Source organism: Podarcis vaucheri (assembly GCF_965113315.1).
Source record: "Podarcis vaucheri genome assembly, chromosome: Z".
Lineage (NCBI taxonomy): Eukaryota > Metazoa > Chordata > Lepidosauria > Squamata > Lacertidae > Podarcis > Podarcis vaucheri.
Window position 1 is genome coordinate 29,072,699 of NC_138758.1, and position 22,120 is coordinate 29,094,818.

At 40.2% G+C, this 22,120-nt stretch overlaps 2 protein-coding genes and 1 long non-coding RNA gene across 4 annotated transcripts in view; 1 reads left to right on the forward strand and 2 right to left on the reverse strand.

The window, feature by feature from the left end:
- LOC309523951 (ligand of Numb protein X 2-like) overlaps positions 1-12,531 on the reverse strand; it is a 41,239-nt gene extending 28,708 nt beyond the window's left edge. The window contains exon 1 of the mRNA XM_082208252.1: positions 12,372-12,531. The gene's annotated coding sequence lies outside the window, so the exon portion shown is untranslated. The remainder of the gene's footprint in view (positions 1-12,371) is intronic.
- Positions 1-22,120, reverse strand: part of LOC309523972 (ras-like protein family member 11A-like) — a 212,123-nt gene that overhangs the window by 142,138 nt on the left and 47,865 nt on the right. The gene's annotated exons all lie outside the window — the stretch shown is intronic.
- Positions 12,433-22,120, forward strand: part of LOC309524001 — a 35,660-nt gene continuing 25,972 nt past the window's right edge. For both annotated transcript variants that reach the window (XR_014215735.1, XR_014215736.1), the window contains exon 1: positions 12,433-12,542. This is a non-coding gene — a long non-coding RNA (uncharacterized lncRNA). The remainder of the gene's footprint in view (positions 12,543-22,120) is intronic.

Below are 22,120 nucleotides of genomic sequence, written 5' to 3' on the forward strand. Positions count from 1 at the left end.
CAAGATGGCTCACTAACAATTTCTCACCTCCCCAGAAAAAAAGCAAGTGCAGTGTCATAGGGTTCTGAATGACTTAGATGAAGGAACAGAGGGGATACCCAACAAATCTGAAGATGGCACAAAACTGGGAGGGGTAGCTAATACTGCAGAAGACAGGATTCAATATGACTTTATAACAGATTGGAGAAGTGCACAAAAACTAACAAGATGAATTTCAATAGACTCATTTTTAGACCCTGGAATTTATTCCTTTTTATGCTGTTGCTAATACAGGAATCGGGTAAGAAAAACTCTGAACATATATTAGACTAGTTAACATGCACTTTTGAAATTAACTAAAACACTCATTCAATAAAAGAATTTTAGTTAATCCTGCTAAAATTTCACCAAATGCTAAAAGTGGAATCCTCAAACTTTCAAGATTTGCATATAGTTAATTCCTCAATTAAGTCAACTGTATAATAGAATAGTACATTGCATAAGCTGCATGGACCTCATCCTAGAAGACAGGATATGCAACATTCCAGTTCCTTGCCTAGCAAATAAACAAGTGTAGCAGTCCTTGTGTGCTTTTGTGAGTAGATCAAAAGATAAGCCCAGTGTTAAGGGTTAACTAGTTGATAAGAACATGAGAAGGTCATATGTCTTGATCCTTTTCACAGTCCAGGTGGCAAAAATATTGACAAACAGATTAGACATGGCAATAGAATTTATGTGCAACAAACCCAGTGTCCTATAGGAACTAGAAAAACCAGTGGAAATATGCGTATAATGTAATCAGCATCATCCCAAAAGAGTAAACCACTGCACTATTCTGCCATCACTTTTTCCTATCCATGATCACGCAATCTTGCAAAACCAGCCTACAGATATTGCTAACTACCAGTAATAAAAAATGTATTCCAGCCAACCTGCCAACTTCTATCTTTGAGAGTCAGACAAAAGGCCAAGATTGTCACTGTCACTATTTACGTCAGCTTGGTTATTTGTAGTCAAAATTTTGGAACCCTAGGGTTGGAAAGATGGAGAACTTAAGTCTGTGGTTCATGCCTCATCATCAAAACTAGGACTTGAGAGACTTTGCTTGGAGGATTATCTGAATTCTGATAAAGTGTTAAGCAAAATATTTACTAAAACAGTTTCATTGCTATTTGGTTTAAGCTTTTCAATGCATACCCATATGAATATACAGTGGTACCTCAGGTTACATATGCTTTACGTTACAGACTTCGCTAACCCAGAAATAGTACCTCGGGTTAAGAACTTTGCTTCAGGATGAGAACAGAAATCGTGCTCTGGCAGCAGTGCAGCGGCAGCAGGAGGCCCCATTAGCTAAAGTGGTGCTTCAGGTTAAGAACAGTTTTAGGTTAAGAACGGACCTCCGGAACAAATTAAGTACTTAACCCGAGGTACCACTGTATATATATACTTGCCAACCTAGGATAACATTTCTTGTATCTGATGAGGTTGACTCTAGTCTGTGAAAGCTTACACCATAATACATTTGTTCAGTCTTGTAAAGAAGTGTGTGAGTATGATCCTTCTGCCATCAACTTTCCTACATATCCACCTGCATGAAATTCTTGGTTGCTCATGACTAGCACTACCTTGTTAAATACAACACCGAATTTGTTAATCTTCCTAGATAGAATAAAAACTGACAAATAGCCAGGTCCAGATGGTACCCACCTTAGTTTTCTCAAAGAACTCAAATGTGAGATTGCTGATCTTCTAAACAAAAATATGTAACTTGCCCCTCAAATCAGCCTCCATACTTCAGGACTGGAAAGTTGTCAATGTAATATCAATATTTAAAAAGTAACTTGTTCATAAACTATCTAAAATGAGGTGTAAGTAGTGAGGCAGCCAGGTCTGCTGATGGTGTTCAGAGTCATTAAAACAAAAGAATCATAAAATCATAGAATTGCAGAGTTGGAAGGGACCACAAGGATTATCTAGTCAAGCCTCCTGCAATGCAGGAATCTTTTGCCCAAAATTGTGAAGAGCTCTAAAGGGACTTCTCCAAACTGAAAATGTTCAGAAAAGGGCAACCAAAATGATCGAGGGAATGCAGCAACTATGGTTCATATGTGTGCAGCTGACTCTTCCCAACCTCTAGTCTCCCCCCAGCCAAACACTTTTTGAGGCTGAGGCCCTTAGGTCAAGAACAAAGGAGATTTTATATGGAATGTTAATGTGGAGGAAAGATGCTATTTTCTTGATCACTGTCATTTAAAACAGACAAACTCTCCAAGAGTCTTTTAATACCCATGAAATTTGGAGGAAGCATAAGGTATTTGCCCCATTTCACAACCTTAAAACACTAAGTAGTGTCAAAACCCTTTGATACAACATCCCTGCTACCTTGCTCCTGGGTAGCAAAACCTTGCCTGCCAGCAATCAAATTTGTTTCTCAACCACAATACTTGTGCGACCAGTTTTGAGAGTTTAGCTCCCAGAAATTCTATTTCCCATCCCCAACACAATCATATTTCTCTGCTCTTTCTTTTGGTGGGTTCAGAGATGAATCAATACCAGAGTAACAACTATTCAGTTCTCTCCTGAAATGTGGGTGCTCACCAGGAACACAGTGGGGTGGGGTGGGGGTGGGGCAAGAAAAGACTAACAACTTCCAGTAGGAATTTGTCACCCAGCCTGCCTCAACAGAAGCAGTACTCTAGTTCTTACAGTCTTCTTTTGGAAACAAAATAGGACATAGACTTTAGCTATCTCAGAATGGCTACATTGTGAAAGGACATAAACATGTGGTCCTATGAAGGTACAAGAAGGGGCATTTCCTGTCAACTGCTCTCATGCTGGATTGTTTCACTATTAAGTTGTGTTACAACTGAAAAATCAACCTCTCCCAAGGTGTTGGGGTCTTTAAACAAAGGCATTGCCATCTGTTCTGCTATTTTCAAAGGGTTTTCTTTCCAGAACTCTTCAAAGCAGTTTCCTGGTCTAACTATATTCATGAAGCACTGTTTCAGGTGTTACAGCAACATATGAAGCAGTCTTCACTATAGCCTCCTGCTATTTTCCTGTGGATGCCAGTCTTCCATATGCATGCCTTCACAAAGCCCACAATTAACACCACCACCAATTCTTTAAATATACTAGGAGTAGGAAACCAGCTAAGGAGGTGGTTGAACTTTTGGTATAGAAGGGACTTAAAATGTTAAAAGAGTAAAAGGAGATTGGCAAGAAGCTGAAATCTTTTGTTTTTCTCTTCACTGTGGAAGATGTAGGGCAGATCCTTGTGCATGAGCTAACCTATCTGGAAGTCCTAGACCTAGAGAGTCTTGGAAACCAGGGCAAAGCATAATGACAGAAGATCCCTTAGGCCAGCACTTGCCTAACTCTACCCAACTGACATGTGAAAGTGCAGATCTTCTAACAAAATTATGCAAAGTATCCATAAGATCAGCCTCCATACCCAAGAACGAGAAAGTGGTCAGTGTAACATCTGCTCTTAAAAAGGCATTCAGAGAGGATCCAAGAAATTACAGGCCAGTTATATTAACATCAGTTCAAGGGAATAATAAATTTATCAAGTAAAAAGAAAAATAAGTCTTGCTCAACCTTTTTCTGGACAAAACACCAGGGTATAAAAATATACATGGTGTGGATGAAGAGAGGCTTTGCTGCCCACTGTCATAATACTAGAACCCAGGGTCATCCAAGGAAGCATAATGTTGGATGAGTCAGGAAAGACAAAAGGAAACACTTGTATTTTTTCAGCTTCACATATTATCATTTTCTTGGCATTTATCTTCAAAGCCTCAAACTGCAAGTGTCCAGCATACCTCATGGCAGGAATAACCAACCAGCCATAACAGCCAATGGTCAGGGGTAGTGGTCAACAACATCTGGAGGTCACTATGTTGGCTACCCGATTTATTAAAGGGGTAGTGAAGTGGCAGCTTACCAACCAGTTGGCTCCTTCTGGCTCCCCTCTTGCCTAGCTTGAACCAAGCTGCTTCAGTCTCTACATTCTGAGGAAGCTGAGCAGCCTCTCACAGGGCACTCTGAACACTGGAAATTCACTTTAATGATAGTAATGTAAGTGTTCCTCTTGTCCCTTGTTGCCTCTCCATTTCTACAGAAGACTTTTCCTTGAAGTAAGAAAGATTCAACAAGATACTCTAATGCTGCTCTGCACAATCATGGTCAAATAGATGTCAGTACCGACAAATACTGTTCAGGTATGTGCAGCTTCAAATTGAGAAATGAGGTGGTTTTAACCACCCACATTTTGTTACCACACATATAGGAGGACACAACAACACAATCATGTAACCTTTAATGGTCTACTAACCAGGTAAACAATCTGCCCAGTCTCGATCTTCTACTTTTCCCAGCAAGGAGTTATTTGAGCCTAGAAATAAATTAAAGTTATTGTGGATTTTCTCCCTTCCCAGTTATTAATGCCTATAAATAAATTTCTGCCTAGCCACCTAAATTTATCTACCATAAAGATCTAAACAGGAATTTTGTGAGTCAGGTTACACAGGAATGTAGTCATGGCATAAGTTTAGAAAGAGGTCAAAGGGAAGAACTAAAGCAGTTCAGCATGTGCTTATCTGACATATTGTGGGTGGAAGCATATAAAAAGCCAATAGATAATAAGCAGAATAAATTTAGGAAGAATAGTAGCTATCCACAATGGAAGCTGCCTTATAAAGTCAGACCATTTGTCCTACGTTAAGTTTTGTCTACCCTGATTAGCGTTTCAGACAGGAAGCTTTATTCACCCATCTGGAGATGCCTGGGATTTTTTGCATCTGCTCTACAACCAAGCTATGGCCATCACCCTGAAGATGGCACACAATTGCTCATATACTGGTGATTTGCACATTTGTTACAAGAAAACCTTTGACTCTATGAGAATTTATTCCAAGAAAACCTTGGAAGTCTATGAGGAGTTCCTCGGTGTGAAGTAATAATGCACAAGCTCTCTTGAGAGACAGCTTGCCCACCATTACTAATATTTGTGTCAAGCTGTGGACATGTTCTAGCATGCACACTTCATACAGTACAATGAGGACACCCAGGGAAACTTACCTGTGAATTTACTGTCTACCCTGAATCATGACCTAGAGTGCTCTGAAATGTTTAAATGCTTCCTTGGAAGATGAGTCTATGGAGAGATGGTTCCCTGAAGGTCAAAATGTCTCCCATATTCTTTATGAGTTCACCCTTATTAAGAACTTTCTTTTTCATATGCTTCTTATAATTCCCATTCTTCCTATATAACATGCAAATTCTGATACTGTTGCCTATGCTATTTAATATCTGCACTGGGGGTGAGGATCAATCCTGTGGCCTACAATTGCGATTAGACAACAATTTCCATGATCCCTACCTCTGACCATGTTGGTTGGGACTGATGGGAGTTGTAATCCAGTAATATTTGGAGGGCAATAGGTTCTCCTTCTCTGAACTATGTGAAACCACTGAACAAGCTCATCTAGATATCTGAGGTGAGATGTCATCAATATGTAGATGTACAACTCTATTTTGCTTTTTCTTAGATTGAAGCTGTGAAAGTGCTGAACTGGTCCCTGAGTTGGTAATGGACTGGATGAGGACCAATAAACTGAAGCTGGATTAAGATGGAGGAAGTTCTGGTGAGTGGTTCATCTGGCTTCAGAGGTGGATCCCTTTCTACATAGACTGCTCTCTCCCTAATGAATCAGAACCAGATGTTGAGCTGCCCTTATACCCAGCCTTAAATTTAGAGACCCAAGTAGTTTCTGTATCATAAAGAACATTTGACTAACTAATGATGATACTAAACATGCCCAGAAAGAGATAGTGTGACTAGCTTACACATGCTCTGGTAAAAGCTCACTTAAGAGTACTATATAATGCACTGTACAAGGGCTGCCTTTTAAGACAACATGGAAACCTCAGTTGGTACAAAACAAAGAAACTAGATTTGTGATTAGCATATGAAGCACATCTCAGCAGCAGTGAAATATTGGCACCAATTCCCTGTCCATTTCCAGGAGCAATTCAAATTGCTAGTTCTCATCTTACCAGATATGTGAAGGACAATCTTCTCCTGCACAAACCTGTCTTCCTCAAGGACCATTCTCTGGGTCCCTACACCTCCAAACGTAAGATGACAAATGGCCAATGAGAGGACCTTTTCTGAAGAGGTACCCAAGTTATGGAACACTTAATGTGGGAAGGCTTCCAGCACTGATTTATTTTTTGCAGACATGGTAAGAACTATTTATTTGCCCAAGTCTTTCAGATTTTTAGTCTTCTAGGCTTTTATGCTGTGTTTACTGTACTGTTAGGTTTTGCACTGTTAAAGATGTTGTTGTTTATGGTGTTTTAAAGAATTCTGTAAAACACTCAGAATGTCTTCAGACTAAGGAGTGAGGTATACAGCTATGTTCAATGAAACTTCTTTCCAGTATGTATATATAGGATGTATGTATACAGTATGTATGTATACATACAGTAAGTATGTATAGGATGGAAGCCTGAGTGAATATATTAGAAAATGATCCTATTAAACTTCACAATCAGCAGCTAAATAATGTTTCTACTCTGTCTTCCAAACTAAACAACTTTTCCTTTTGAAAGATATTGTCCTCCATTGCCAAATGTGCTTTGAACTAACAAGCTGTTTTTATATATCATACTTCATTAAGTGTCGTCAAGACTCTTCATTCTTTTTATTTATATTAGTGACTTCACAAAGAAAGCAACCAAACTTAAGGCTCAAGACTGAACAAATAATGTCTCCTGCAATTAACATACAAAATCCAAACTAAAAGCAAAAGTTAAAACCTAGGATTTATCCAAGTAACTGCAGCTAAAAGAAGAGTTGCCAACAGAATGGTTACCTTCCAAGGATGTGGTAATATGTTAATAAATGGAGACCGTATGTCTACTACCTAATTTCTTTGAAAAGCCCACTTCAAAACACATATCATCCTATATGTTTATCAGAAAATTCCACTTTACTTAATTTTAAGAGAGATAATGCTAAGTAATTACCTTACCTTATGAAGCTTTAGCAAATTATAATGCCTACAGCCACATTTCTAGCATGTTCTTTCACTCCTGTCCAATCATGCTACACTAGATAGCGTCAGCAGCCTCAGACGTGTACTTCCAACAGCATTGGGAAACTGTCCATTTAAACAGATCACAGGCACACACTTTTTGTCACCTATCACATTTAGTCATTCATGAAGACTGCCTAGTAAGAAATATTCCTTATCTAACACAATTTGAAAATGTTAATCAGAATGTCTAGCCAAACAGTCATAATTGTACACTTCCCTCACCTATCATTCTTCAAGACAGCACAGTAAGAAATGTTCCTTATCTAATATAATTTGGAAATGTTAATCAGAGCGTCTAGCCAGACATTCATTAACGTAACAAAGCAGAAATAGATAGTGCATGCCAGGAACAGAACAATGAGAAGAAATAACACTGTGAATGACACTGTGAATTTTCTTCTTCCCCCTTACAGTTTCTCAAATTCCATGTTAATTGGGCAAGGTCTCAACACCCCACACAACTCCATACACAGCTATACTATCATGCACAATTGCATACACCATTCACACAATCACTATTATATGTCTTCATTCCACTGTACTATGGACATTAGTTCCATAAGATGTGGTGATGATGGTACCAACTTAGATGGTGTCGAAAGAGAGTAAGACAGATTGATGGCTACTAGACATATTAGCAATATGTTACTTTCTGGAAGAGTACTTTTGCCTCCATGTCCGGCTGTTGACTTCTCATAAGAATCTGTTTGGCTGCTGTGAGAAACAATAACTGGACTAGATAGGCCAGTGGTCTGATCCAGCAGGGTGGCTCTTATGTAAATGTGTAAGAACAAAATTATGGGCTGAAATGCTTAAAAAATGGTTATATAGTGGTACCTCGGGTTACAGACGCTTCAGGTTACAAACGCTTCAGGTTACAGACTCCGCTAATCCAGAAATAGTACCTCGGGTTAAGAACTTTGCTTCAGGATGAGAAAAGAAAGGGCGGGGCAGCAGCGGGAAGCCCCATTAGCTAAAGTGATACCTCAGGTTAAGAACAGTTTCAGGTTAAGAACAGACCTCCAGAATGAATTAAATTCTTAAGCTGAGGTACCACTATATAGGTGAACTGTGTGGATTGCAACAGCCACAGCAGTTTCAAGAGAATTCCTAAGGCCCAGTCTAAGGTTTAAGCCGAGGTATTAAAAATTACTGGATTTATACAATTTCAGTAATCAGTAAACTTTCATTACATTAGCCAAAGGCCATGGCATCATCTAAGCAGAAGAAAAGAAAAAATATCAGCAATCACCACAATTTCACAGTCCTAAACTTGGCTACGTCATAGGTGTAAGCGACTACATATTAGAGCTTTTAGGTAGTACCCGGTAATAGTCCCAACAGTTTTCAGGTTCTATGTTGGATCACTCCATAGTTCCATATACTGAGATGGTCCTGACATTGTTCACCAAGCCAACCTTGACCAAACAGACAACATCTGACAAACAATGGGCTGAGAGCAGCTGTTAAACCAAACCTTAAATGAGGCTTTGGGCAAACTGTTGCTTGGCATGACAATCAACCAACAAACCAGACTTTGGTATCCCATACATCAGAATTCACTTTTTCTCTCAACAAACAATGGATTATTAGGCACTCCCTTATTTGTTCTAGGATACACAAAGAGCACCAAGAATTATACAGTTAGAAAAGCAAGCATGATTGCTCCCCTTAACATTATCTTTACAGAACTCTCACGCTAACATTTCAATAAAAATGCTATGGATAGTATATAAAGTGGTCTTTGTTACCATCAAGAAGACACCTCCCAAGTGACTAAAAAAATTATGTATAATACTCTGCTCCTGCAATGTCCACAGGATAGCTCAGTCAGTACAGCACAATACTCTTAATCTCAGGGTCATGGTTTCAAGTCCCACATTTGGCAAAAAGATTCCTATAATGGAGGGGACTGGACTAGATGACCCCTGTGGTTCCTTTCAACTCTACAATTCTGTTATTCTATATTTCTCTGTGGTTAATCCACATAATATGTAGGTAATGCTCTATTTAATTTTCTTCCTCAACCATCCTTTTCAGTGAAGAAACATAGTTATTATATTGCCTCAAAAGGCAAAGTCAGGGGTTTAACCAGCAATTTCCTCTGTAAGACTTGGGCTTTTGGAAGATGAGGTCTTTGAAAACACAAAGCCATCTTTATCTGCAATATATGTAGAGCTCTACAATCCTTCTCTTTCATTTATCACTAGCTGGAAGCTGAAATGAGTGAATCATATTTATGTCTCTCATCTTTTGACTATGAGTTACAAAAGTAGACTTTGGACAGAAGATATCATATTCATCACAACTTCAAGCAGCTCACAGAAAAATAAACTGATGAACTGTTCATAAGAAAGGAAGCAATACATGACACTTAAGAGACTGGATGTATCTCATTAGTTCCACCCTAGTAAAACAGCATCAGAAAAACATTTCTTCTTCCTTGTCTTTACATTTTTCATGCATCTTTCACTTTGTTATTCATTGTCCAGAGACATAACCATGTTCGTCTGTTGCAGCAAAAACAACAAAATGAGTCTTGTGGCACTTTAATGACTAACAGATTTATTATGGCATAAGCTGTCATGGTCCACAATACAATTCATCAGATGCATGAAGTTTTATCCTGGACTCTTGATCTAACTGTTTATAATTCCAACATGCCACCCCATGGGTATATATATACCTGCAACTCAGGATAACACCTCATACATCTGATTAAATGCCTGTATTTTACAAAAGCAAATGCCATAATAAATGTGTATGTCATTAAGGTGCCAAAACACATTGTTCTTTTTGTTATTGTGTCACTATTTATTTTCTCACTTGCGTATTTCGAAAACAAAGGCCATTGAAATTGGCCCCATTTGAACATCACATCATGGTTAATGACTTACCATGCTCATTCCTAAGAGGGCACAGAGTAAGCAAATCATGATCCCTGATCAGATGCAATGCAGAGCCAGGGATGCTTGTTTGTTTCCCCCCAGCACTAGTGAGGAGAATACAGAGCAAACCATTAATTATGGTTTACCATGATGTGTGAATTGGATCACTGTGTTTATTGCACAAATGTGTAATTGCTCATTTAAAAATCAAGACAAACTGTGCAAGCCGCCAAATTCCCTTTCTGCCAGGCTAGAAGAGGGTTAGATTGAGTGGAGGCACAGTCCTGTTCTTCTGCACTTGTGGAATGACACCAACATCACTCTGCTGGCACAGAATAGTCTCTTCTGCCTGCTTGCAGTGGATAGCCCTGAAACATGGCATTTTGAGGTGCAGGGAGAGGCCACTTCAAAAAGCCCATTGGGTAGCAGCCAGGTTTTGGATTGTACCTGGAGTGAAGTAATGCTTACATAGCAATAGGCCAATTCAATTATTACCTGTTTCACGAAACTGAAGGCAAGCAAGATTACCTAATCAAAAAGGGCAAAGTCCAAACTAAGATTTACATAGAAAAGGGCAATTGTGAATCACAACATTATTTCAGAATACTATTTATTCTACATTTGCTTTGCAACTAGGTTCTTTTCTTTTTTTTTGGCACTACAAAAAAGGGAAAATGGTAAATTAGGCAGGAGTAAATATACCGTGTAGAGTTAGTCAGAAGAGCACATGGGGTGGGCGTGTTGTGATACAGCATTTTCAGAAACAACTGTTAGATTTTAATACATAACATCACAATTAATCAGGATTTAGACTGCAATATTATACGCATTTCTCTAAACAGGAAAAACCACTAAGTAGGCTTGCATATGACTCCTGAATAGGATGAAAGACTAAACACTTACTAGAAGGTAAACAAATCCCAGTGACCTTGATGTGATTTGCTTCTCCGGAAATGCTCACTGCATAACTAAAAACTGCTATCTCCTCGTTCTATAGCAACAGCATACCAACTCAGAAGTTCAATGGGACTAATGCTTAGTTAAGCCTAATTAGCTCTAAATCTAATTTTTTTACATGTTTGTGAGTGCTTGTCTTAAAAAGCTGGATAGAAATATACCAAACACATTCATCAGTGTTTGTGATAGCCATGGGTTAGGCTGCACAAACTGTGAGACACCAAATATGACCATACCAGCCTGTATGTATTTATTTTAGCCTGACAAACCCATCCTCATCACCCAGTATTTAATAGGCAGGTAAGAAAAAAACAGAGAATAACTCGCCAGTGACTGGTGGGGTTGCTTTGCAGTTTTGGGAGATCACAAGTTGTTACACCTATGGCCTCCTTGCTCTGTACAATCTAAACTATTGCATCAAACGACGGAATAAACCCACTTCTTACGTCACAAGGCAAAAAGAGCACCTAAAACTTATTAAGAAGTCACTAATCCATAATAATTGCTCTTGCACTGCTGCTGGGTGGTTCAAAACATGGTTTGTTTCCTGTGTTGATCACAACCATTCCAATAAAATTAATATTAATAATATAATGTATTTGTATTATAAAAACACCTGAAGCTCTACTGAGTTCCACCCTTCCCATTCATGTTTGTCCATGAACCGAGGACAGTTTCTAAACCCTGTTGAACAATTCTGACTACTTGCATTTTTATCTTGCCCTACCTCCATGGGGGATCAGGACCACATAAGTGATGGAACCTCTCTCCCCAATTTATCTTCACAACCACCAGCCTGTGAGATGGGACAATTGCTCACTCTTAGCTCGTCCTAAAGACACTGAGGGTGACAAACACGTCACAGAGTTCTGAACTATAAATTCACCTATACAATTATTAACATAAGTATCATGAAGGGAATTATTGGGGGGGGAGACATCAGGGAAATAATAATCCCCCAAGCATAAACCCCTATTCAAACTAATCCAAAATTTTAATCCGAGGAGTTTTGCAAATCGCCTGGTTGATTTTTCTCAAAACAGAAATCAGCGAATAGTTAAAACAACAACACAGAACTCATCTTCACCACAACCCAAGTAACATTTTGAAGCTCTTCCTGACCACATGAGTCATTTTTTATGCCTTGTTACTGCTGTTGTTACTATTATTCTTGGTTCCACACCCCTCTTAGGGCACGGAAGTCATCCTGAGGTGGTCAAAGGAGACTCGGCGATCCTCTCTGAAAGAAGCCGCAACCCTTCCCATCCAACCCCCGAAACTTTTAAACTCTAATGTGCGGGGTGTTTATGTGTGTGTGTGTGTTGTGGTAAGAATTAACGATGTTGGGTGCGTCTCCCCCTCCGCGCTTGACCCGGTCTCAATCCCAACGGCAGCTCGGGAGAAGGAGGAGGAGGGAGGAGGAGGGAGGCGGACTCACCTGGTGGAGGTAAGGCGCGGGGGAGAGGGCTCCTCAGACCCGCGGGAGGGCGGGAAAGGCGCCAAGGAAAAGCGCGGGCTCCCGGCTCTCCTCAGGGGACCCGCTGCCGCTGCCGCCGCCGCCGAACCCGGCCCAGGTCGGTAGGGCTGAGGCAACGTGGCTGCTTCTCTTGTGAGTTTCCGGGCGGAGGAAAGAAAGGAAGAAAGACGAAACCACTGAGAGGGCGGAGAGAGGGAGGAGAAAGAGGAGGCGGGTGCCGCTCAGGTGCCTCAGCTTGCCCGCCTCCACCCCTCGAAACAGCCGCTGCCGCCGCCTCTTTCCCCGCCTGCCTTTGCCTTTGCCGCCGCCCCTCAAAACAACTCCTCACACGCGCGCCCGGCTGGTTGTCCTCCAGGTGCCCCCCCCATAAGTTTCCTTTCTCTCTGTGTCACACACACAAAATCTGTATAAAATGAATGGCTGGCTCAGATGCCGCCGCCCTTGGTCAAACTGTAGCCCCAAATCGCAGGCTACAGTGCGGTGCAGACGCGGTTCGAGCGACCTGGGAGACCAGGGTTCAAGCCGCGGGGAATGACCCGCGGGTCGTCTTTGCCTGCTCTCAACCTAACCTACCTGGCAGAGCTGTTGTGAGGCCACCTTATGCTCCTTGCAGGTGAAGGGGGAGAGTTATTTATTTCATATAATTTATACACCGCTTGTTTGTAACACACACATACACACAAGAGCTGTTTATGAAAAGATTAAAAAATTAAATTGGGTGGGGGTGGGCAAAATCCGCAACGCTACTTTAAAACATACAAAAGTTAAAACACTAAAACCTCCTGATGGGTTCCTGCACTTACGCTTGTAGCCCAATCCTAACACATCCTAGGGAGTCAGACCCATTGAACACAATGCACTTTTGTTTTTCTTGTCTACACAGTTTCTCCATCAGTCCTAAAAAGTGGTGGGGTGTTACATAAACTGTGCCCATTTTATATTTGTTTTTTATCATTTATTAAGTTTGCATTGCACATTTATATGCAACTCTAGAAAGTATTGTTGCATGCCACCCCAGTCTTCAAGTGGTGTGAGATTCCATGGGTTCCAATCACTTCCTTAAGAATGCGGCACAGCGGAGACTGGTATCTTTGTGATATATGGTTTATTTACACATATAAACAGTGGTACCTCGGGTTAAAAACTTAATTCATTCTGGAGGTCCGTTCTTAACCTGAAACTGTTCTTAACCTGAGGTACCACTTTAGTTAATGGGGCCTCCTGCTGCTGCCATGCCACCGCCACACAATTTCTGTTCTCATCCTGAAGCAAAGTTCTTAACCTGAGGTACTATTTCTGGGTTAGCGGAGTCTGTAACCTGAAGCGTCTGTAACCTGAAGCGTCTGTAACCTGAGGTAGCACTGTAGAACAATGGAGGCAGTGTCGGATTAAAGCCTATTGAAGCCCCTAGGCTGTCCAAATATCCAGGCCCCTCTTGCAGATTATCTCCTAATACGTTTTTTATTTTACCAACCAATAATTCTAATAAACCCATTTTGATCCATTGTCGTGGGGCTCCTAAAAGGCCACCTGGCATTGGATGGAGGGGTTCACAGCATTAACACTCCAAGAGCGCTTTGCTTCCCCCATAGCCACAGTCTTGTATTTAAACATAAATCACACAACTCTCTGGCTTTCCAACCTGTTGCTTTCTGCTACTAGCTCCTAGCTCACATCTCCCAACTCTCTAGCCTTTGTCTTTCTAACTACCAGCCAGTTGAGGGAAGGGCTCAACCCATTTATTGTCTGGCACAGATTCACTTCTTTTGTTCACTTAATGGCCCATTAATTAGGCTTTCATCTCACCAGGAATTTGAATCCTTGTTTATATTTTAACACTTGGGTCTTGGCATACAGCCTACTCCTCTGCACCAAACTCATAAAAGTATTCTGTGAGGTGACCTAAGCGGAGAAAAACAGCAGCTGGTCCACGGTCAGAGAACTGACCTTGAAGTCAAACTGTCCAGCCAGTGTTTTATGGTGTTCAGATTTGCAAGCTTATCTAGATTTCCATTTTTCCTCTGGCTGCCTTTTCATCAAGTGGCCTCTGAGCAGTAATATTACAGTAAGACAAAAATATTAAAATATAAGCCAATATACATAAAAAGAATTAGCATAAATCCAAGGAGCAAACAAAATTCATAGTGCTGTTATAACAAGAACAGCAAACTAAGAGAAAATTAAACTCCCAGCCGAAGAGTGTGATGAAACAAAGCCCCTATCAGAAAGGATGAAAAGGAGTTTTAACCTTTTTTTAGCCCATTGGACTTTGAATTGCTCAAGAACATATAACAATAATGTTGAACTTACATTAGGTCATATATTTACCTTTGATTGACACATGGCTCTGTTCATTCTTGCTTAGCAATGCTCATTCTTGGCAGAGATAATGTGAGAGAGCTTCAGAGTCATTGCTCGTGTCACGGAGAAAAACAATTTAAAATGAATGCACATTCTGACCAACTTAGAGGAGTAAACCACAGTCTTAAGAAATACAAAAACCAATTTCAACATCTTCTATGAGATGCTACCTGAGAGGAATTCTTAAAACTTTCTAGCCCTTTTCTTGCCAGTAATTTCATATTTTGTAAGGTTTTTTTAGGATCCTTGTGCTATTCTTGTTGGCAAACATATCTGTTCACTACCCCAGGCACTGTACTGCAGAAAACATTTGGCATTTCATAGTTTCATTACCTCACCAGCCTCTAGCAATATATTGGATGCATACCCATTACCTAGCACTACTCTGTTCCCCTTTTAACCCATGTATAACATTTGTATGTCATCCTCCCCAACAACTGGCATTTCTCTCTGCCTATCATTTATTTGCACAATATCCCACACTATCTTCCCCTTGATGCACAAGGGCCCCAGTTAAGGATACCCAAATATTCCTTTTATGCCATTCAGTCCATGTCCCAGTTATCCCTCATTCTTGTGGTTTATTTAAAAATAAAAGATACAAGATCAATCATATAATTAAAAATGATCTTTGTTACTTTAGACATATTGATCAATATCATTCATTCTTATAGCTATCATCTGGAATTCATCTTACCCTATGCAGTAACTGGTATTGTGATTTTCAGACTCACTTGCTGGATCATCACCTCATTGTGGTGAGTAGGCTTGCATGCTCCTATGACCCTTGTGAGCGAAGCTGCCGGGAGTCTTATATTCCCAGTAGGGTCACACAAGGCAGTAAGGTCAAAGGAGGAGGAGCTAGACAAAGAAGGATCCAAGAAGTCCTCAACGGCAGAACAGGCAGAAGAATCTACCAGTCTTCGTGATACTCATGCCGTCGGAGATTGTGCATTGGTGTCTTCCAAAACCAAATCCTAAACCCAAAAAAGTCCCATGATGATTGGCAAATGGTAACGGGGGCAGGACCGTGAAATCTGAAAGCCCCTAGTTATGAACCAGCACATGGGCGGTGGATACATATTCAGTCACTCTGACCCAAGGAATGAGGCAGTTGAGCAGCTCGGCAGCTGTGTCCATGACTGAGCAGCCCTATTTAGGATCTACTCTGCTCATCCCAAAAAGGCGGAGGGGCTAGAAAAAGTTCCCTAAACATAGTCTACCCTCCTTTCCCCCTGAATGGATTACCACGCCCAGTGGGGTTACCACCCAGTGGTCGTAAGACAATTGAACTTTGGAAAATGGAATATACGGACTTTGTTGGATAACACAGATAACAAACATCCCGAACACAGAACTGCCATCATTGCAAGAGAGTTGCAACATTTTAACATCAATATTGCAGTGCTTCAAGAAACTCGAAGAGCAGGAGAGGGACAACTGAAGGAAGAAAAAGGAGGCTACACATTCTTCTGGAATACATGAACAAGAACGTTGAATACATGGAGTAGGCTTTGCTATCAAAAATGATCTTGTGAAGCTCTTGTCAGAAGTCCATACTGGCATTAATGAGTGCAGTGTGGTGTAGTGGTTAAGAGCAGTGCACTCATAATCTGGTGAACCGGGTTTGATTCTCCGCTCCTCCACGTGCAGCTGCTGGGTGACCTTGGGCTAGTCACACTTCTCTGAAGTCTCTCGGCCTCACCTCACAGAGTGTTTGTTGTGGGGGAGGAAGGGAAAGCAGATTGTTAGCCGCTTTGAGACTCCTTAAGGGGGGTGAAAGGTGGGATATCAAGTCCAAACTCCTCCTCCTCCTCCTCCTCTTCTTCTTCCTCCTCCTCCTCTGCAGTCATAAATACATAATACTGAGTTTATTGGAGCTTACTCCCTGGTGACTGGCTATGCATGATGGCAGTCATGCTTTTTTCTAATAAATGGAGTATTATGCCACATAGAACTGGTCTTTATTGTGTGTGCATGTTTGTGTGTAAATATTAGATCAATACATCTGCATTTTTAACTCTCACAAGGGAAATTGCTATTGGAGCTGTCATGATGAACTGCTGCACTTCAAAATTTACCATAAAACATCACTGCAACTGAAATCCTTCAAATAGGTTCTCTAGAATTTTCTCCTCCTCCTCCTCCTCTTCCTCCTTCTTCCTCAATTTGCTCACCATTTCCCCACATAAATATATCCAAGATGTCCTACAGCATAATAGAAAAATGGATAAAAATAACACCAATACAAGTACAGTCACTTCATTTCAAAACATATAACAATCCAATTCATTTTGTTAATTCATTTTGACATAATATTTTAAATTCCTCAAAACCTCACAGACAACTTTCAAAATTCTACTCAGCTGAAAACCTCAGCAGAAGCCCTTACCCTCTGCTTTTCTTCAGTACCTGCCCATTTTTCAGCATTAGATCCTGTGTCTCTGCATCTCTTTACATGTAGGTGGGTAGGTTTGTCTTTCATTTTTCTTTCTGTTCTGTGGTGTCATATGTCTCTATATGTCTGAAACAAAATGGACACACCCTACTGAATAAGATGAGACACCTGCACTGTTTATGCAGTTATGAAACAGTTTTCTCTGAGCTAAAACCACAGGATACAGAGCCAAATAAAAAAATCCCCCCAGGTTCACTAAGATACTTATGTTGGTAGAGTACAATAATGGTTTCTAAATTAAGCTTTATTCATAAGATACTGTTTGTTTTTGAAATTAGAAATATACCTACAGATAAAACTGTACCTGTACAACCTGACAGTTGTGTTTTTTGTTTTGTTTTAAAGAATAGCTAAAGAATATTTCCCTTCTTATCAGGATAAGAGCTAAGAGGTTCTTTTCCACTAGAACTGTGTTACTTGTTCTCCTTAAGAATGTATGGATAGTTTTGGAGAAGCTTCAGCTCATTGCACCACAGAGCAATTCCCTAATTATTCAGCCACAGCAGCAGATAATATGCAGACGCAACATGGGGCATTTTCTTTTGCCTCCATCCTCAAGACATAGCAACATACACCAAGAGCTACAGGAGGAGTCCTAACTGGGTGGAATAGTTTTGAATCCAGGGTATGTCCCCACACCAGGATATGGGTGGGCTCCATACCCAGGCACATCTGAGCCACTAAGGAGGGGTACTGCAGGAGAAGTAGGCCAATGCTGGGCCAACCAACACTTTTGCATGCTGTTGGTTAGTTAAGTCCTCCAATAATGCAATTTGCCCAACCTTATTATGCCAGTTATCCTTGGTGGCTCCAGTGTCATCCTTCAAGTATCAAGCAATAACCAACTGAGCTGGCACAAATAAGCATCCAATAAGAGGTTTAAACAGCAGTCCCACATTTGTTTCCTGGAAAAGGCCAAAAGTATGCCAAATCAAAGGATTTTACAGTTTTTTGCCCTGTTATTTCTTCTATTTATTTCATTTAAAATCCCCAAATTTGGAAACCTTACAACAGAGCCACCACATATATTAGCACAAGCCAACTTCTCTGTATCCTTTCCAACACAGGGGAGTAGCAGAAGGATTGACATATTTGCTGCAAAAGAACAACATTTTTTTTTTAGCATTGTCTGTTTGATGGATACAGGTGTTGACTTAAAAATAAAGGTTCCAAAAATAGAAGACCAATGGGTATTTTCAAGATTAATAGACCAATCAGATTCCCACACTTCCTTCAGTTTGTCCACTGTGCCAAAGTCTTTATTGATCAGTTGTTACCCTACTAAGGATAGTGGCTCAAAGACCCGGCATTTGCTTACACTCTCCTTTAAATTATATACCTTAATTTAAAGATTTAGGCAAATCCCTAGCTAAGGCAAGTGAAATTTAGATGAAATATCTAAATCTGTAAAGACCTCCCTGTTCAAAGTTTATAATATTAAATTGCCTATCACATGAGGCAGAGTCCAGGTAATAGCGTAGCATGATTTAGAAGGTTATGTTAGGTAAAAGCCTTTATTTTCTGTGTTTCCAAAGTTGTAGAGTCCCTGCCAAAGTGCAGTCTGTTTCTTTTCAGAGAAGTGACATAACACCATTTTAACAAAATGAATGCTGTCTGTATAATCCAACCTAAGATTCCCTTTTCCACCTACACCTACTGATTTATTTGCCTTCTTGCCATGAAATAAATTGGATGTTGAATCTGGTTTGACTCATAATAAATCTTAAATAGAGGAATGTCCCAGCCTTCTTCAGAGGCAGGTCCGTATCTATGAACGTTAGAGGTTCTTGATCTCTACTTTTAAAAGTTAAGAATTCAGCTATACTGTGCCAGCAGCTTAGTATCGAGGACAGAATCACTGTTGTTAAAAACAAAAATATACAGGCAGGACAGCTCGGGAAGATTACTTTCTTTATAGCTGCCAGACAGCTGGAATTTTTTTAATTTAGTCTGTTCCATGGGCGTAGGAGGGGCAGCTGACCCCCTCAAACAAGTTAATTAAAAAAAACCCTTAAGCTGACCGACTGAGTCACAGATAGCTCAGTTCTGCCCCCGAAACAAAAGTCCTCCTCTCCCCAAAAACCCTGGCTGCACCCATGGTCTGTTCCACTGGAAGTATTTTCTGCCATATGACACAATAATTTGCTCTAAAAGATTTATGCAGATGTTTATATACCCAAAAGTATTAATTATAGAGAGAAGAATACCTAATATCTGGAATAAGGAAATTTGGTACCTAGGTATATATTCAAAGACATCATCTGACATCCTATGTCTTTCCAAAATTCACTCAAAATCCTGCTCTCATTACAAGTTTCCAACTCAGATATGAGGTAGGGGAACAACTGTCTGGAGGCCTTGCAGGATGAGCAGAATGTCATCAGCATAAAAGTTTAACAGCTGTTCTGTGCCATTAGCATTAATGCCTGTGATAGTAAGGTTGGACCAAAGAGTATTAGCCAAAAAGTCAAAGACTAATATGAAAAGTTGGGGGACAGTGGGCAGCCCTGTTTGGTACCTCTCTCTCTCTCTCTCTCTCTCTCTCTCTCTCTCTCTCTCTCTCCACACACACACACACACACACACACACACAAATCTAGATCATTAGCTCATATCTATGCAGTGGTAGGTTGAATAAATAGGATGTGGCAGTAAATTTGAGGCCAAACCTATAACAAGAAAGAGAGCTTAATGAAAAATTACAATTAACAGGGTCAAAAACGTTTTATACATCCAGGGCCACTAGAATTAGGGGTGTTTTGTGTATTTTATGGAACTTCATGAAACTAAAGACCTTTCAGATCAGCTATATATCTTTGAGGGAACTGGTTATGATTCATGTTCTTTCCAATATGTTAAGACTGGTAGGAAATAATTTATAATTTATATACTTTTTAAAGTGCTGAACATAATATGGTTATAGTATGTTTCCTTCTCAGTGCTTTGTTTTTAGAAAGGCAAATATTCATATCTAGGAGGAAAGCTTAATACTTTTTCTCAATAGGAAAGTAACCCGTAATACTGAGGCTTGCATGCCAAGTATAAAGATTAGTAGTATAAGGTTATGATCTGGGCAGCATGAGTAGTAATTGCAACTCAGTGGAATACTGCCCCAAATCTTACATTGGATGCTTGGTATCAATCTCTCTGGAATATAGCTATAATGGAAAAAATTACAAATAATTTGAGATTTTGACAAGAGCTAGAACCGCCACACACCTTTTCTGTGATTTGGCATTCCTTTATGGCATATACAGTGGAACCATCATTTTCAAGGCAGCCCTCATTGCAATTCTGGCAAATCTGGAAGCAGATTTGATAGTATGATAAGTTTGATAGATGGTTGGATAGTGTTTTCGAAGCTACCAGCATGAGTCTGATCAAACTACTGGAGGCAGTGGAAGACAGAAGTGCCTGGCATGCTCTGGTCCATGGGGTCACGAAGAGTCAGACACGACTAAACGACTAAACAACAACAAACTTGGACTTTGTTTTTTTAACCCATTTGCAACCATACTCATTCTTCATGCCTCTTTTATAACTTTGTTTTTCATCTTTTTAATTTTTATCTGTTATAATAATTGTTCTCTCTGTTTTATATACATCATAACATATAATAATATAAAACTTTACAAAAAAGAAAATAGCATAAGATTAATAATGTACCAGGCTTTTTAAAGGTTATTCAGTTTAATAATATTCATGTCCACTTAATAATCTTTTAAATGAAACCCGATGCTATAATTGCTGTAGTTATGCAGTCATCATGATCTCATGGCAAGCTTAAATTTAATTCTGGAAATATGGCAATTATTTTAAATTGATATTTAATTTCCTCTCATTTTGTTCCACTACAAAACATTATTCACTTCTTTAAAATAGGGAGCCACTATGATATAGTTGCTAAGGAATTGATAGTAGTCTCTCATTTAAATTTCACACTTGCATTGTTTTGAGAGTAAAGCAACAGAACTTACAATAAATTACTTAAGCTCAATTGCCATACCTAAAACAAACTCCCCAAGCTCAATGAAAACATCCTCTACTTTTTGATAAGAACTTCATTTTCTTCATCCTTTACAGCTGTGCAAGTAACGCTTCATCGTATCTTCCTGTTTTTGCACCTGTTAGTTACTGGAGTAGATAAATGTATGAATCATTGTTGTGAAGTAGATAGGAGCCACCGAGTCCTATGGAGAAACCTCCATTGATACAGAGTGCAACCAAGGGACAAAGTACTTTTTCTGTTTGTTTGGCTCTCCCAATTTTACAGGGAAGGGCATTTGTGCAGCTAGAAATCTGCTTTAAAAAATCCCAGCCTGCTATAGAGGTAGAATGGTCAGCTCAACTAGTAAAAAGCAGGACAGAGTAGCATGCAAGGACAGAGGCATACCTAGGCTCCCTTGTGCCCTTGGCAAGGAACTGTATCATGGCAACCCCCCGCCCCCACCGCAATCCCTTACTCACTTGGCAATGAGATGTATTCGTGCCTCCCTCCTTGTAAAGCAGCAAAGGAGTGGCCTGGGGAGCTTGTGAATGGGCAGGCAGGCTCCTAGCCACTCCGAGCCAGAGTGGAGTGGTGCGATTCTTGTGCTCCCCTGTACCGGGGGGGGGGGGGGCACACGAGACAACCTGGAAGAAAAACTTCCAGTTGGTAGCACAGTAGCCATGATATATGAATTTCTCCCATTTAGTTTGCAGTTCTTGTACCCTTAGTGGGGTATTGCTCTCATAGATGTTCATTAAGCAGCATAGACTCTTGGCTTTCCATCTTGTCACAGAGAGTTGGTGAAGAGATTTACAAAAGAATAGATGGAAAGCTAGAGGGAGCGGGGGGGACGAACGAACTTGGAGACAATGTTCCTATTTTCTCCTTCCATACATTAAACAT